At 51.4% G+C, this 14,397-nt stretch overlaps 1 protein-coding gene across 1 annotated transcript in view; it reads right to left on the bottom strand.

Annotated features, from left to right (window-relative positions):
• The window catches only part of NEK10 (NIMA related kinase 10), a 472,071-nt gene that overhangs the window by 263,010 nt on the left and 194,664 nt on the right, over nt 1–14,397 (bottom strand). The gene's annotated exons all lie outside the window — the stretch shown is intronic.

Raw genomic sequence — 14,397 nt, forward strand, 5'->3', positions numbered from 1 at the left:
CTCAGTCCATCTTTCTCAAGACACTACAGTCAACAGGGGTGTCAAACTCAAGTTCATTTTGGGCCAAATTAGCAGTATGGTTGCCCTTAAAGGGCTGGTTTTATCTGGGGTGCGGTATGTACAGAGTGCAGGGATCAAGAGTTCATTACATACAGTGCGCAGAGCTCAGAAATATGCTATATAGAGAGTGCAGGGTTCAGGAGTGAGTTGTGTATGGAGTGCAGGGTTTAGGGGTGCGCTATGCACAGTTTTCAATCCCAATCTCAACCCACCATCCCATAGTTTCCTCGTATTTTTCTTGCCTACCTTGCCTGAATCTAGTACCTCCCTGTGTAGGTGGCTTTGCCTCATCTTGCTGGGAGGTCATTCTCTCTCTCTCTCTCTCTCAGTTTCTGGAGATCTGTCCCTGCCATTAGTAAATGCACAGATCTATTCATTTGGCGGACCTGCTGAGAGCAAAGCTGTCCCTTGTAAAGACAGAGGGCTTCTCTGTTTACAAGTGACAGCGGGGAGCGGGAGCAGACAGTAAGAGCTGGAGGTGGTGGAATGGAGTTCCGCCAAGTTCCTGCTGCAAAACTGGGTGCGAGGGCCACATGACAAGGCTTGGAGGGCCGGGTTCGGCCCCTGCGCCATGTGTTTGACATGTGTGCACTACAACATGGAATTGAACAGACTAATAAACTCAAAGTCCCACCCACCAACAACATCTCCTGGTGATGACAACACACAGTGCAAGGGTAAAAAGACACATACAGGGTAGAGGTCATGGAAAAATCACAAAAGGAAAATCACAGTAGTCCATAAAAAAACAAACTATACAACCTCCTAGCTTAACCACTTGCCGACTGCCGCACGACTATATATGGCGGCAGTCAGCCCCTCAAAGGCAAAGTGACGTAGGGGTATGTCACTAGCCTGTGAGGCTCTAGGGAGCAAGCGTGCTCGCTCACAGACCCCTCCCCCCCCCGCGCGCGTGTGAGCGGCGGACCCGATGTCCGCCGCTCACTCGCGATCGTCGGTTACACCGGGAGAAAGGCAGGCGGCTAATGTAAACAAAGCCACCTGTCTTTCTCCCCTGTGTAACAGCAGAGATCATACGGTCCTGCTATGTAGGGCCGTAGATCTCTGCGGTTACATGAAAAGCCACATCCAATCACAGTTAGAAGCACGCCGCTAGGGACACACTTAACCCCTCTTTCTCCAATAAAGTTAACCCCTTCCCTGCCAGTGTCATTTTTACAGTAACAGTGCATATGTATAGCACTGATTACTGTAGTAATGTCACTGGTACCCCAAGAAGTGTCAAAAATGTCAGTCAAGGGTCCGATCTGTCCGCCCCAATGTCGCAGTCCCGCCAAAATAAAATCGCAGATCGCCGCCATTACTCGTTAAAAAAAAACAATAAAAATGACAAAAATCTTTCCCTTAGTAAACACAATAACTTTTGCGCAAACCAATCAAAATACGCTTAAAATCTTATCCACTTCTATCAAGTGGATAAGATTTTGGTCTAAAGAACCTGCATTAATTGTTCACCATTCTGGTAAGCATGTATCCATGAGGAGCCTGGTTTGAGAGCCACGGATTGCATCATTTATAATTTATGGACTTTATATGGACTTTATCTGTTCCATTCTAATTGTTTAGCGCGACCACCAAAGGAAAGCTCTGTTAGTGGGAAAAAAAGGACGTCAATTTCATTTGGGTACAGCGTCGCACGACCGCACAATTGTCCGTTAAAGTCACGCAGTGCCGAATCGCAAAATAGGCCCTGGTCAGGAAGGGGGTAAAATCTTCCGGGGCTTAAGTGGTCAAGTAAAGCTTTACAGAAATGGCTCCTACAAAGGCCACTATTGCACTGATGCTGTCTTAGATTCAAAACTGCAGTTTTGTTTAATCTTTGGGCTGACATCTTCCTCATGTTGTGACCCCTTCTGGTCCTGTACCTCTGTGGACTGTGCCAGTGGGGGGTGAGAATCTGGTATGCCATGAAGCCTGTTGAGAATGAGAACCGTAAAAAAAAATTGTGATCAGTGATCAGGGATCAAGGTGTTAGCATGTAAGGTGACAGTTGATCCTCCGACATCTGGGCTAGCAGTATATCTCCACATATACTACCATACACATGGTTATTAGTGTAGTCCTACTTAACTTTAGTCAATTTCACTTCTTTGGAAGCTACATTCAAAGCAGTAATAATTATTGATGTATAATTATTGCCCCTTCGGGGCAGGGGGGCTCTGCCTCTAACAAGGGGGCCCCCAGATCCTGCTCCGCTTATGTGAATGAGTATGGGGTACCTAGTACCCCTACCTATTCACCAAAAAAGTTTCAAAAAGTAATAAAACCACATACACAGTTTTTGACAATTGTTCCAATGTAAATCCAACATGCACCTGTCCGTGATGTCAGAAGGGAGTGGTGCCACCAGGTGATGTAGTCAGATGGCTCCGCCCCATACCTATATAATAAATGTCAAATAGAGGAGCCTGCAGTAGGCAGCCACAGCAAGCCTTCATGTAGGTAGGAGCGCTTTTCTTTTTTTTCTTTTTCGGGTGCTGTGGGGGGCATGATTGGCGATGGATTTCCACGGGGGACACTGTTTTTTTTATTTTTTATCTTTTAATAAAGAAATTGTCAAAAACTGTGTGTGTGCTTTTATTACTTTTTGAAACTTTTTTGGTGAATGGGGGGCTATGTACCCCATACTCATTTACATAGGGGGGCCTTGTTAAAGGGGGCTCCAGATTCCGATAAAACCCTTGCCCGCAGACCCCCACATGGTTGTGGAGATGAGGCCCTTGTCCTCATGTGGGAGCAGAGCCCCCCTGCCCCAAAGAACCCACCCCCCCATGTAGAGGGCATGTGGCCTGGTATGATTAAGGAGGAGGGAGGCACTCGCTCATCCCCCCTCCTTTCCTGACCTGCCAAGCTGCATGCCCGGATAATGGCCTGGTATGGATTGGGGGGGGGGGGCACGCCAGTTTTTATTATTTACTTTTTGTTCTCTTTTGCTCAGCTGTCAGCGGGGAACACATTGACAGCTGATGACTCATCGCTGCAGCTTCCTGTCCCTGCTCCTTAACAACCAGCTTACAGTGCATCCGGAAAGTTTTCACAGCACTTCACTTTTTCCACAATTTGTTATGTTACAGCCTTATTTCAAAATGGATTAAATTCATTATTTCTCTTACGTCCTCCGACAGTCGCCGCCACTTCATAATCTTCACTAATGGGGTATTGACCTTTGCTCCGTAGGAGTAGCTAGGCAACAAGATTTGTTAATATAAAAGCTTTTAGCATATCACACCCCTAGGGGGCGGTCCCCTCAGTCAATACCTCCCTGCTTCCTGCATTCTCAACTCAGTTTCTAATGCCTAGCTTAGGAGTAGCTAGCTGATACTGTGCTGGGGCTCTCAGTCTGAGTTTTCTATACTCTTTTTTGATTTTATTTGAGTATTTTTTCTCTTTCTTTTACTAGCTGTTATTTTTCTCAGCATTAGTTTAGTTCTTCGGATGAAGATGATCATGCGGAGCTGGGTCTCAGACTGGCCACCCTGGATCCCAGGGCTCAGGGACAGGGGCTTCCCAGCCTGCCATCGAGCGTTCAGTCAGGTTTCCCTGGCATATTGAACGACCCATCCCTGTTCGCTGCAGGGATGCTGCCTGTGAGGTGGCTACCTCACTGGACGCCATTTGCGGTTTCGCACCGCAGTTCCACTGCGTCCTGGCTGCGACACTCCCTGTCCTCAGTACAGCGGTTTGGTCGCTGGACGAAGGCTCCCCACGCCATCCGAACTGGTAAGTACATTTCTATGTGGGTACCTGTCTGTTTGGGTGTCAGTCTGTGACTGTGTGACCCTGCATGTCTGTATCTGTGCTGAGCTCCCTCTCAGATTCCTGTGTGGAATAGCTGCCTTTTCTGTGGGCTGCGGGGGGGGGGCTCTCCCGATCTGCTATGTGTGCTGTGTGGGCAGACTGGGGTTAGACATGCTGTGCGGCGGCCGCTATTGCAGTCCGCCATTTTTTTGAGGCAAACTTGTGGTGTCCGGCCCTAAGTGAGTAGGGCGCGGTGTTTTGGCGCCAAACGCTGCCATTTTGATGGCGATCGATGTACAACCACATGTCGGCACCATTTTGTCATTGCCCAAACAATGCCTCAGCCAGCGGCCAATGCCGGCCATGTTTGTGTAGCCTACATAGGCTTTATAGGGCGGTCAGTCATTACATCACTTCCTTTTGCTCTGGGACAGCGATCGGTGGCAGCAGCCTGTGTGGCCTCTCCAGGTTTTTACTTCTCCTTCTCCTGTATTTCCCTGCTCAGTGTTCTTATCCCAGTGGGGGTCGATCCATGCATTAGTGTGCGGTGGGCTACGCTCGCCGCGGTCTTAAAGGGACAGTACTCCTTTTTCCAATTTTTGCTGGGGCATGGATTCTCAGGATTGCAAGTTTCCTCCCACCTTGGTGGGGGGCCAAGGGGCTGCTGCATCCCCCGAGGGGGCTGATCTGGCTGCTATTGTGGCGAACTTGGCTTCTCAGGTGCAAATGCTAATGGCTGATCGATCCGCAAAACGGCCCAGATTGTCTATTTCCTCTGTTTCAGAGGGCGATGGGGCTGCTATGGCTGGAGTGCCCTTCTCAGGGTCTCGTTCATCTCTGGACCTTGGGGGGTCTGAGGGGGAGGCTGAGGTAGAAGGGGTTGATAATTCTCCCCCTGGCTCGCCTGAGGAGCTTGCACTCATGGATGAGTTGGTTGCTTCTATCAAAGAAACACTGCATTTGCAGGATGAACCATGTCCTCCTGCTTTGCTTTCCTCTTATGGGACACAAAGGAAGCGCAAAGCAGCGCAGGTTTTTCCCTGCCCTGCGTAATTTCAGCACGCTGTTGATGAGCAATGGCGCAATTTAAAGAAGCCATTTACTGTGCCAAGTAAGTTCAAGCTGCATTATCCATTTACGCCCACCACTGATGAGCGTTGATGTGTGCCGCCTCAGGTGGATCATGCGGTGGCGATTTTGAATAAATCTACTGCGATTCCTGCTGAGGATACCCCGGTGTTCCGGGACCCTACGGACAGGAGATTGGAGTCTCTTGCCCGTCATGCTTATACGGTTGCCGGTTCTATGCTGAAGCCTATTTTTGCTTCCATTTTGGCAGCCCAGGCTATTGCGGATTGGACGCAGGTGCTCAGGCGCACCCTGGTGGCTGACTCTGCTCCGCCGACAACATTGGCTATGGTGGATCAAATTCATCAGGGTGTCATGTATTTGTGTGATGCGGACTTGGATTTAGTCCCTTTGGCTGCACGCCTCTCTAGTGTGGCGGTATTGCACCGTCGCCTGATCTGGCTGAAATGCTGGTCGGTTGAGCAATCATCTCGCAAGACTTTAGCTAATTTGCCCTATGCGGGATCTCGCCTTTTTGGCGAGTCTTTGGATACGCTGATAAAGGGGATCTCCGGGGGTAAGAGCTCTCTCTTACCCCAATCTCACAAGAATAAGTTTGTTCGCGGTAAGAAGAATACCTTGTTTAGGCCCTCTCAGGGGTCCTTTCGTGCCTTTCGGTCGCAATACAAGGGCAAGCCCTTCAAGGGCCAAGGCTCCCAGAAGAACCCGTGGGCAGGTAAGCAGAAGTCCGGCCAGTCCGGGTCCGCTGCCCATGCCAATTTGGCCTGAAGGGGCGCCCTCACCCGGCTCTGGGGTGGGAGGACGTTTGCTCTGTTTTCGTCAACCCTGGCTGGCCCGCATTTGGGACAGGTGGGTTCAGGAAATCGTTCGATCTGGATACAAGATCGAGTTTCTCTCTCGGCCGGCAAGCAGATTTTTTCCCTCAAATCTTCAGCTGTCTCTGGAGCGTTTGCAGGATCTGCACCTGGCGGTGCGGGACCTGCGGGCCCAGGGAGTGGTGGTTCCGGTGCCTCATCGGGACAGATTTCGGGGGTTCTACTCCAATCTGTTCACTGTGCCCAGGAAGGAGGGCAAGGTACGTCCGATTCTGGACTTGAAAGCTCTGAACCGCTTTGTGCGGGTTCGCAAGTTCCGCATGGAATCCCTGCGCTCGGTGGTGGCTGCCCTGGTTCCGGGGGAATTCATGGCCTCCATCGACTTGAAGGATGCGTACCTTCACATCCCCATTTTCGAGGGTCACCAGAGGTACCTTCGATTCGCCATTGCGGAGGATCACTACCAATTCGTGGCGTTACCCTACGGTCTCGCTTCGGCTCCGCGGGTTTTCACCAAGGTGCTTGCGCCGGTCCTGGCTTTGGTGAGAGCCCAGGGCATCTCTGTCTTGGGGTATCTAGACGATATCTTGATTCGGTCTGTGACCAGTCAGGGCCTGGTGAATGACCTGTCCGTCACGATGCAGACTCTACTCTACGGATGCCAGCCTGTCAGGCTGGGGTGGTGTTCTGGGCGTTCTGTCCGCCCAGGGAACTTGGTCGGTGGAGGAATCCTCCCTTCCGATCAACATTCTGGAATTGCGAGCAATAAATCTCTGCCTTCTGCATTGGACGGACAGGCTTCAGGGCCGTCCGGTTCGGGTGCAGACGGACAATGCCACAGCGGTGGCCTACATCAACCACCAAGGGGGCACCAGGAGTGCCCGAGCGGCTCGGGAAGTAGCCGACATTCTGTCTTGGGCCGAGACGCACGTCCCGGCGATATCTGCAGTTCACATTCCGGGGGTGGAGAACTGGCAGGCGGACTATCTGAGTCGCCAGACCCTGGACCAGGGAGAATGGTCCCTTCACCCGGATGTCTTTCAGATGCTGTGCGCGAAGTGGGGTTCCCCAGATGTGGACCTGTTCGCGTCTCGTCTAAACAACAAGGTGGAAAGGTTTGTGGCAAGGACGCGCGATCCTCGGGCAGACGCCTCAGACGCGTTAGTGGCGCCCTGGCATCAGTATCGTCTGATGTATGCCTTTCCACCGATTCAGCTGCTGTCCAGGCTCCTTCGCAGGTTGGCCTCGGAACCGCACACGGTGATTCTGGTGGCGCCAGACTGGCCTCGCCGGTCTTGGTACGCAGACCTCGTGAATCTGGCGGTCGACGCTCCGTGGCGTCTACCTCTTCGAGGAGATCTCCTGTCTCAAGGACCGATATTCCATCCTGCTTTACAGTCGCTGGCTTTAACGGCCTGGCTGTTGAAAGCCAGGTCCTGAAGGATAGGGGTCTCTCCCCTGAGGTCATTCCCACTTTGATCGAGGCTAGGAAGGCCTCTTCGGGGAAGATTTACTGCTGTACTTGGAAGGCGTATTTTGCCTGGTGTGAGTCCAGGGGGTATTCCCCTCGCTCATACTCGGTATCGAGAGTGTTGGCTTTCCTTCAAACGGGCGTGGACCAGCGTTTGGCGTTGGCCACGATTAAGGGTCAGATTTCTGCGCTGGCCGTTCTCTTTCCACGCCCTGTGGCGTCTAATTCTTTGGTTAGCACCTTTGTTCAGGGGGTGCGACACTTGGCCCCTCCTCGGAGGGATCCTTTACCTCCATGGGACTTGACCCTTGTTCTGTCCGTGTTACAGCATGCTCCCTTTGAGAAGATCAGGGAGATCTCGTTGTCTCTGTTGTCCAAGAAGGTTGCCTTTTTGGTAGCGATCACTTCGGCTCGCAGGGTGTCGGAGCTGGCGGCCTTGTCCTGCAGCTCTCCCTACTTGGTGATTCACTTGGATAAGGTGGTCTTACGACCTAACCCTTCTTTTCTTCCGAATAGGATCTCAGAATTTCACCTCAATGAGGACATTGTCTTGCCTTCGCTTTGCGCGAAGCCTAAGCATCCAAAGGAGGTGGCTTTGCATTCCTTGGATGTTGTTCGGGCGATCAGGGTTTACCTGTCATCGATGAAATCCTTTCGCAAGTCGGATTCTCTATTTGTCCTTCCAGAGGGTCCTCGGAAGGGCATGGCGGCGTCGGCTGCGACCATCGCCAAATGGATCAGACAGACCATTGTGCAAGCCTATGCTTTGAAGGGGAAGGTTCCTCCTTTCCCTGTGAGGGCGCACTCTACCAGGTCTCTGAGTACGTCTTGGGCCTATCGTCATCAGGCCTCTGTGGCCCAGGTGTGTAAGGCGGCGACTTGGTCCTCCGTTCACACCTTCTCCAAATTTTACAAGGTGGATGTTCAGGCATCGGCAGATGCTTCCTTTGGCCGTAAAGTTCTTAGTGCGGCAGTGCCTTAGGGTCCCTTGTTTTGGGTCCTTGGCTGTTGGGGTATTTTTACCCCTGGGTTACTTGTTCTTTCCTGGGTTGTTGCTCCTGTTGAGCACGTTTTCCTGTTGCCCAGTTGGTTCTCTTACTTTGGTAAGGTTCCTTTCTCTGATGTGGGTACTGCATTGCTTTAGGCGCGGCTGCGTTTTTCCCACCCCTCATGTCTACACTGCTCTGGGACGTCCCCATTAGTGAAGATTATGAAGTGGCGGCGACTGTCGGAGGACGTAAGAGAAAACTGAATTTTTGTAAAATCTTACCGTAAAATTCCTTTCTCGGAGTCCTCCGACAGTCGCCGCCCCCGCCCCTCTTTTGGGGTTTGTTTATGTACTCTACTGCTATGCTACTGAAACTGAGTTGAGAATGCAGGAAGCAGGGAGGTATTGACTGAGGGGACCGCCCCCCTAGGGGTGTGATATGCTAAAAGCTTTTATATTAACAAATCTTGTTGCCTAGCTACTCCTACGGAGCAAAGGTCAATACCCCATTAGTGAAGATTATGAAGTGGCGGCGACTGTCGGAGGACTCAGAGAAAGGAATTTTACGGTAAGATTTTACAAAAATTCAGTTTTTCCCCAAAATTCTACAAACATGACCCCATAATGACAAGTTAAAAGAAGTTTGTTTGAAATCTTTACAAATTTAATAAAAATAAGAAACAAAACAAAAATCACATGTACATACGTATTCACAGCCTTTGCCATGACACTCAAAATTGAGCTCAGTGGTATTCTGTTTCTACTAACCTTGAGATGTTTCTAAAACTTGATTAGAGCCCACCTGTGGTAAACTCAGTTAATTGGACATGATTTGGAAAGACACACACCTGTCTATATAAGGTCCCACAGTTAACAGTGCATGTCAAAGCACAAACCAAATGAAGTCCGAACAATTGTCTGTAGACCCCTGAGACAGGATTTTATCGAGGCACAGATCTGGGGAAGGCTACAGAAAAATTTCTGCAGCATTAATGGTCCTAATGAGCACAGTGGCCTCCATCATCTAGAAATTGAAGAAGTTTGGAACCACCTGGACTCTTCCTAGATCGGGCCACCCGGCCAAACTGAGCGATCGGGGGAAAAGGGCCTTAGTCAGGGAGATGACCAAGAACCCGTTGGTCAATCTGACAGAGCTCCAACATATGTCTGTGGAGAGAGGAGAACCTTCCAAAAGAACTACCATCACTGCAGCTCTCCACCAATAACGCCTGTAGCGTAGGGTGGCCTGATGGAAGCCACTCCTCAGTAAAAGGCATATGAAAGCCCACCTGGAGTTTGCCGAAAGGCACCTGAAAGACTCTCGGACCATTAGAAACAAAATTCTCTGGTCTAATGAAACAAAAATTGAACTCTTTGGCCTGAATGGTAAGTGTAATGTCTGAAGGAAGTCAAGCACCACTCATCACCTTGTCAATACCATCCCTACAGTGAAGCATGGTGGTGGTAGTGTAGCTCTGCCCCCTTGGGGGTTGCTGGTTAATGGGTGTTCTTCAGCACTACTTTGACCCTGTAAACCGTCCAGCCCACCTGATACTTTTGGTTCAGACATTGTGTATACACCTTTAAGAATTACACTGACACAGTACAAATGGGTTTTGACTTTTACTCAGTAAGTAAGCAAGTGAAATTATGTCATTCAGCTGAATCCCTGCTTAAACCATCAGGGTTCAACCAGACTGACACAGAAAACAACAGAAAACAGTAAGCTATAACATCAGGGAACAGTATTGTAAATAACGTTCTATATCCTAGAAGTGTAATGAATATTTCCTAACACAATAAAATAATGAGGCAATACTCAAGCGACTAAAGAACTCTAGGCTAATTTATACTGTAAGTCCCCTTTTTAGCAATATGGAATAAACTAGAATGTGTCCCCTTTAAGAACTACTGTGCATCAATGTCCCTCCCTTAAGCAAGGCCTTGCTATGTTCTTCACCGGCAGTTGGAGCTCATAAATAATTTCCACTGTGGTTTAAAATTGCATCAGAGGATCAGATGTTATATTGTAATCGTAAGGGAGCTGATGTCTGTTGCAATGTCTGCAGTCAGTGTAAAGATGAGATGTTATACTTGCAGTCTGAACCAAGCATAGGCACCCTCTCTCCAACTTAGATGTCCGTGAGGGCCCCCTGAAATAGGCGATGCGCTCTCCTATTCCATTCCTGCCAGAGGACAATACCATTCGAAATCAACATTAACGGGGCACAGGAACAATTCCATTAACAACGATAAATCTCTTTATTTATAATAGTAGCCTGATCCCGGCTACAGTAGCATCATGCTATGGGGATGTTTTTCACTGGCAGGAACTGGGAGATTAGTCAGGATCAAAGGAAAGATGAATTCAGCAATGTACAGAGACATCCTTGATGAAAACCTGCTCCAGAGTGCTCAGTGGACCTCAAATTGGAGTGAAGGTTCATCTTCCAAACACGACAATGACCCTAAGCACACAGCCAAGATAACAAAGGAGTGGCTACGGGAAAACTCTGTAAATGTTCTTGAGTGGCCCAGTCAGAGCCCAGACTTGAACCCGATTGAACATCTCTGGAGAGATCTGAAAATGGCTGAGCACCAACGCTCCCCATCCAGCCTGATGGAGCTTGAGAGGTCCTGCAAAGAAAAATGGGCCAAACAGCCTGAAAAAAGGTGTGCCAAGCTTGTAGCATCTTCCTGAAAAAGACTTGAGCCTGTAAATCTGGGGTCCTCAAACTTTTTAAACAGGGGGCCAGTTCACAGTCCCTCAGACCCTGTTGGGGGCCGGACTATAGTTTGAAAAAAAATATGAACGAATTCCAATGCGCATATTTTTTATTCTTTTATTTATGTAGTGGCGGCTGGTGCTCAAAATTTTTGGGGGGGCACAAACAGAAAAATGTAAAAATAATGGGTATAGTGTGCCCACTTCAATGCAGAGTGACCCCAGCGTGCCCCCTTTCAATGCAGAGCGCCCACAGCATGCCCCCATCAATGCAGAGTGCCCACAGCATGCCCCCATCAATGCAGAGTGACCACATCATGCCCCCATCAATGCAGAGTGACCACAGCATGCCCCCTTTCAATGCAGAGTGACCACAGCATGCCCCCTTCAATGCAGAGTGACCACAGCATGCCCCCTTCAATGCAGAGTGACCACAGCATGCCCCCTTCAATGCAGAGTGACCACAGTGTGCCCCCTTCAATGCAGAGTTACCACAGCGTGCCCCCTTTCAATACAAGTGACCACAGCGTGCCCCCTTTCAATGCAGAGTGACCGCAGCATGCAACCCTTTCAATGCAGAGTGACCACAGCGTGCCCCCATCAATGCAGAGTGACCAGTGTGCCCCCTTTCAATGCAGAGTGACCACAGTGTGCCCCCTTTCAATGCAGAGTGACCACAGCATGCCCCCTTCAATGCAGAGTGACCACAGCGTGCCCCCTTTCAATGCAGACTGACCACAGCGTGCCCCCTTTCAATGCAGGGTGACTACAGCGTGCACCCTTTCGATGCAGAGTGACCACAGCATGCCCCATTCAATGCAGAGTGACCACAGCGTGCCCCCTTTAATACAAAATGACCAGCGTGCCCCCTTCAATGCAGAGAGACCAGCGTGCCCCCATTCAATGAAGAGTGACCAGCATGCCCCCATTCAATGCAGAGAGAGCAGTGTGCCCTGTTCAATGCAGAGAGAACAGCATGCCCCCATCCAATGCAGAGAGACCAGCGTGCCCCCATTCAATGCAGAGAGACCAGCGTGCCCCCATTCAATGCAGCGAGACCAGCGTGCCCCCTTCAATGCAGAGAGACCAGCGTGCCCCCATTCAATGTAGAGACACCAGCGTGCCCCCCCTTTAATGCAGAGAGACCAGCGTGCCCCCCTTCAATGCAGAGAGACCAGCATGCCCCCATAATGCAGAGAGACCAGCATGCCCCCATAATGCAGAGAGACTAGCGTGCCCCCATTCAATGCAGGGAGACCAGCGTGGCCCCCATTCAATGCAGAGAGACCAGTGTGCCCCCATTCAATGCCGAGAGACCAGCGTGCCCCCTTCAATGCAGAGGGACCAGCATGCCCCCATTCAATGCAGAGAGACCAGCGTGCCCCCTTCAACGCAGAGAGACCAGCGTGCCCCCATTCAAAGCAGAGAGACCAGCGTGCCCCCATTCAATGCAGAGAGACCAGCATGCCCCCATTCAATGCAGAGATACCAGCATGCCCCCATTCAATGCAGAGAGACCAGCGTGCCCCCCTTCAATGCAGAGAGACCAGCATACCCCCCCTTCAAAGCAGAAAGACCAGCGTGCCCCCTTCAATGCAGAGGGACCAGCGTGCCCCCATTCAATGCAGAGAGACCAGCGTGCCCCCTTCAACGCAGAGAGACCAGCGTGCCCCCATTCAAAGCAGAGAGACCAGCGTGCCCCCATTCAATGCAGAGAGACCAGCATGCCCCCATTCAATGCAGAGAGACCAGCGTGCCCCCTTCAATGCAGAGAGACCAGCGTGCCCCCATTTAATGCAGAGAGACCAGCGTACCCCCATTCAATGTAGAGAGACCAGCATGCCCCCATTCAATACAGAAAGACCAGCGTGCCCCCATTCAATGCAGAGAGACCAGCGTGCCCCCATTCAATGCAGAGAGACCAGCGTGCCCCCATTCAATGCAGAGAGACCAGCGTGCCCCCTTCAATGCAGAGAGACCAGCATGCCCCCATTCAATGCAGAGAGACCAGCGTGCCCCCTTCAATGCAGAGAGACCAGCATGCCCCCATTCAATGTAGAGAGACCAGTGTGCCCCCCTTTAATGCAGAGAGACCAGCTTGCCCCCCTTCAATGCAGAGAGACCAGCATGCCCCCATTCAATGCAGAGAGACCAGCGTCCCCCCATGTAATGCAGAGAGACCAGCGTGCCCCCTTCAATGCAGAGAGACCAGCGTTCCCCCCATTCAAAGCAGACAGACCAGCGTGCCCCCATTCAATGCAGAGAGACCAGCGTGCCCCCATTCTATGCAGAGAGACCAGTGTGCCCCCATTCAATGCAGAGAGACCAGCGTGCCCCCATTCAATGCAGAGAGACCAGTGTGCTCCTGTTCAATGCAGAGAGACCAGCGTGCCCCCCTTCAATGCAGAGAGACCAGCATGCCCCCATAATGCAGAGAGACTAGCGTGCCCCCATTCAATGCAGAGAGACCAGCGTGCCCCCATTCAATGCAGAGAGACCAGCGTGCCCCCATTCAATGCAGAGAGACCAGCGTGCCCCCTTCAATTCAGAGAGACCAGAGTGCCCCCATTTAACGCAGAGAGACCTGCGTGCCCCCATTCAATGCAGAGAGACCAGCATGCCCCCATTCAATGCAGAGATACCAGCGTGCCCACATTCAGTGCAGAGAGACCAGTGTGCCCCCCCTTAAATGCAGAGAGACCAGCGTGCCCCCCTTCAATGCAGAGAGACCAGCGTGCCCTCCTTCAATGCAGAGAGACCAGCGTGCCCTCCTTCAATGCAGAGAGACCAGCGTTCCCCCCTTCAATGCAGAGAGACCAGCGTGCCCCCATTTAATGCAGAGAGAGCAGCGTGCCCCCTTCAATGCAGAGAGACCAGCGTGCCCCCATTCAATGCAGAGACCAGCGTGCCCCCTTCAACGCAGAGAGACCAGCGTGCCCCCATTCAAAGCAGGGAGACCAGCGTGCCCCCATTCAATGCAGAGAGACCAGCATGCACCCATTCAATGCAGAGAGACCAGCGTGCCCCCTCCAATGCAGAGAGACCAGCGTGCCCCCATTCTATGCAGAGAGACCAGCGTGCCCCCATTCAATGCAGAGAGACCAGCGTGCCCCCTTCAATGCAGAGAGACCAGCGTGCCCCCATTTAATGCAGAGAGACCAGCGTGCCCCCATTCAATGTAGAGAGACCAGCATGCCCCCCTTCAATTCAGAGAGACCAGCATGCCCCCCTTCAATGCAGAGAGACCAGCGTGCCCCCTTCAATGCAGAGAGACCAGCGTGCTCCCATTTAATGCAGAGAGACCAGCGTGCCCCCTTCAATGCAGAGAGACCAGCGTGCCCCCATTCAATGCAGACAGACCAGTGTGCCCCCAGTCATTGCAGAGAGACCAGCGTGCCCCCATTCTATGCAGAGAGACCAGCGTGCCCCCATTCAATGCAGAGAGACCTGCGTGCCCCCGTTCAATGCAGAGAGACCAGCGTGCCCCCCT

Source organism: Pelophylax lessonae (assembly GCF_965119305.1).
Source record: "Pelophylax lessonae genome assembly, chromosome: 5".
NCBI lineage: Eukaryota > Metazoa > Chordata > Amphibia > Anura > Ranidae > Pelophylax > Pelophylax lessonae.